Below are 4,043 nucleotides of genomic sequence, written 5' to 3' on the forward strand. Positions count from 1 at the left end.
GGTATATCTACCTCTTCAAGTCTAGTACTTTTAGTACTTGTTTCTCCCAGATCCATTCCAAAAGCTTCATATCTATGTTGAATCTTTCATATCTATTACACAATTACCATGAAAATTCCTAGGCTCTGATACCATTTTACAAGAGCATACTTATAGAACTGCTTTCAATGTTCCATTTGGGCAATATGAATGAAATGTTATGCCATTTGGTTTAAAAAATGCCCCTTCTGAATTTCAAAAAATTATGAATGATATTTTTAACCCTTATTTGGATTTTGTCATTGTTTATATTGACGACATATTAGTATTTTTTAAAACTTTGGAGATGCATATTAAGCATCTTGATATTTTCAAGAAAATTGTTATACAAAACGGTTTAGTAATTTCTAAACCAAAGATGAGTCTATTCCAAACGAATGTTCGTTTTTTAGGTCATAATATTTGCCATGGAAAAATTACCCCAATACAAAGATCAATTGATTTTGCCTCAAAATTTCCTGATGTTATTACTGACAGAATACAATTACAAAGATTTTTGGGAAGTTTGAATTATATATCCCCTTTCTATAAAAGTTTGTCACGAGACCTAGCTCCTCTATACGATAGGCTGAAAAAGAATCATAGACAGCCTTGGACTGACCAACATACTGAGTTAGTCAAAGGTATTAAACAACATGTTAAATCTCTACCTTGCTTAACCCTTGCTAATCCTACTTGGCAAAAGATTATCGAGACAGATGCGTCTGATATTGGCTATGGAGGAATTTTAAAACAAGTAAATCCCAACAATAAGAGTGAATACCTAATAAGATTTCACTCTGGTAAATGGACCGAAGCCCAGAAGAAATATGCTACTGTGTCACATGAAATGTTAACAATTGTTAAATGTGTTTTAAAATTTCAAGACGACTTGTATAACCAAAAGTTTTTGATAAAAACTGATGCTCAATCTGTTAAATATATGTTTGACAAAGATTTTAAGCACGATGCTTCTAAATTAATATTTGCTAGATGGCAGGCTCAGCTGGCGCCTTTCGATTTTGAAATACAATATAAAAAAGGAATTGATAATTCCCTTCCCGGTCCATCTCGCAATCGTGCAGCTTCTTTACACACTATTGCTAGTGATAAGCCTGATCAAAAGGTTAAGAGGGTTGAAAGGGTTAAGATTAACCCTCAGACAAATATTGTTCAAGACAATGACAATATTTTAGATAAGGATATTCCTTCTGTATCCGAGATGGATTTCGACCCCAATAATATTTAATGATTCCACACCAAATAGATTTTAGCCCCGGTTCTCGGGCCCGTAATTATATTCAAAAGGAATTTTATAGTGAAAAATGGAACCAGTTTAAAACATGGTTTTTTGATACTTATAGTAAGGATGATTTGAACAATATATCTCAAGAATTTATGAAACTTGTTTCCTGCATAATCAAATTATGTATTTTGTTCCTTGGTTTATAACAACTTATTTGCCTCTTTATATGACGCCAATCTTTCGCATATATTAATATTATACACTATATATATATATATATATATATATATATATATATATATATATATATATATATATAATAGTACTAATATTTTCAGAGTTAGTTTTTGGAAGAATTTTTTATTGTTTTGTATTAAAAAAAATAAAGAGTCCCTGAAAGAAAGGGAATTATTGGAAGTCTATTTTTACTCTATCATGATTCTTGAAAGAGATTCTTAAAACAATAATTGGATGTGATTTTCGGTCAAAGGTCTATTTTTGGATAGTTAATTACTGAATTTAAATTTCCTTTGGCCAAATATGAAATATTTGGTTTACTGCTACATATATATATTATATTTTATTTAATTATTGGGTTAATAATTGAAGAATTAACCCAAACAGCCGTCAACCCTACTATTTAAACTAAAAATAGCCGGTTTATGTATAATATATACATAATTTATGTATTATATATGTATAATTATATATAATTAATATATAATGTATGTATATAGCTAGAAAAAATAAACAATTAATATGATCGGTTATTTATTTAAAAATCTATAGTTGTCCTAAAATTGATGCTCATAGCCATCAATGGGCATATTTTGATGAGATATATTGGGTGTTCAATGATCATGTGGAAACAGTCGCCAGAGTAAAATTAGGACTTGACATTTGCCTTGTTCATGACTTAGCAATATCACTTTCTCTTGGATTAATGAAGGAAAACCAGTAGCCTCACCATGTTCCTCAACTTTCTTTTTAGGCCTTGCTTTTGTTGCCAAGACTGATATCTATTTTGAGTTTTGACCATTCAATGAATGCAACACCTCAATATGTTAAATTATACGTGAAAATAGCACGGGCTCCCCAGCTTTTGGCTGGTAATCGAAAAATAGTTAGTATTTTCAAAGTCATTAAAAAATGGTCATTGTTTTGTTGAAACACAGAAAGTTCTTGCAAAAATGCTGGATTATGAAGCTCATGCTTATAAACTTTCGCATATTATGTTGAAACTCCAACACATTATGAAATTCCAAGACATTTTGCTGGAAGCTCGTATGTAAAAAATTCGAACTCCAACATATTATGCTGGAATATTTTCGGATTTTAAGAGTGTTTTTGTTCATATTTCATTTTTACATGAAAAAGTAGCTAAATTTCGATTACTTTTAAAACGGTGGCTATTTTTTAATTACAAGTTGTAAATTTGGTTATTTTTTATTTTTTCCCCCAAATTACCCCTATTTTACATGTACTCTTTTCGAACAAATTTACTCAAAGTCCAATTTTTTTTTTTTTTTTTTTTTTTTTTGTTGTTGTTGTTGTTAGTTTCCTAGACGCTAGTTCTTCTCCGGATTTCACGCACAATACTAAGTGCATCAAACAGCGTTTTATGTGTGGTTATTTTCCTATACTCTCACCGGCAATATAAAAAATTCTATCATATTTGAAATAAATAAAGAATGCTATTATTTATGAAAATAATCTTTAAATAGGGAGCAATCGTGTAAAAATCTCTTATTCTTGTGTTTGTTGGAGGTCTACATAGAAATAAAGTTGAAGCCCAATAAGACCTTACTTCAATTTGTTTGGTTGGTCAATATAGAGTAAAAATGGCGTGTAGTAGCCACTAATTAAGGGTGTCTTTAATTTTTATCCACTAATTATAATGCTCAGCAAAAATAGTCACTACTAATAGAAAAAAGATAATTTTACCCTTTCTTCCTCTCTTTCGCGTTGCATTTTCATCTGGAATACCCAAGGTGATTTCACGGCCGGCCTCCTCTATGCTTGGTCAATAGCATCGGGTCTATTAGTAGCCCCAGTTACTAGGACATAACTAGGTCCATCACGAGATCCTTATGATTTTGCTTCACTATTTCTTTTACCAATACGTACAGTAGTTCCTTTTGCATCATCAAAATTTTCAAGTTCTAAATTTTTGAGCAGATGTCTCAATTACGTACAATAATTTCTTTCTTCTTACCTTGTTTTTGTTTCTTTTGAGTTCAAAGATTAAAAGTTAAGGCTACGAGTCTTTAAGTTTGACATGCAGGTTTAAAAGTTAAGGACAGACAGTCATTAAATTTGACATGCAGGTTCAAAAGATAAGGACAGACAGTCCTTAACTTATAGTTTCAAGTTCAAAACTTAAGGGCAGTCAGTATTTAAGTTATTGTTTCAAGTTCAAAACTCAAGGACTTGTTGTCCTTAACTTTGAGTTTCAGGTTCAAAAGTTAAGGACATCCAATCTTTAACTTATAGTTTCAAGTTCAAAACTTAAGGACAGATAGTCCTTAAGTTATTGTTTCAAGTTCAAAACTTAAGGGCTGTCTGTCCTTAACTTTGAGTTTAAAGTTCAAAAGTTAAGGACAGACAGTCCTTAACTTACAGTTACACGTTCAAAAGTTAAGGACAAGCAGTACTTAACTTACAGTTACAAGTTCAAAAGTTAAGGACAATAGGTCATTAACTTTGACTTATAAGTTCAAAAGTTAAGGACGCTTGGTCTTGAAGTTTGAGTTCCAAGTTCAAAAGTTAAGGACATGTA

The sequence above is a fragment of the Nicotiana sylvestris genome, chromosome 8 (genome assembly GCF_000393655.2).
Source record: "Nicotiana sylvestris chromosome 8, ASM39365v2, whole genome shotgun sequence".
Classification (NCBI taxonomy): Eukaryota; Viridiplantae; Streptophyta; class Magnoliopsida; order Solanales; family Solanaceae; genus Nicotiana; species Nicotiana sylvestris.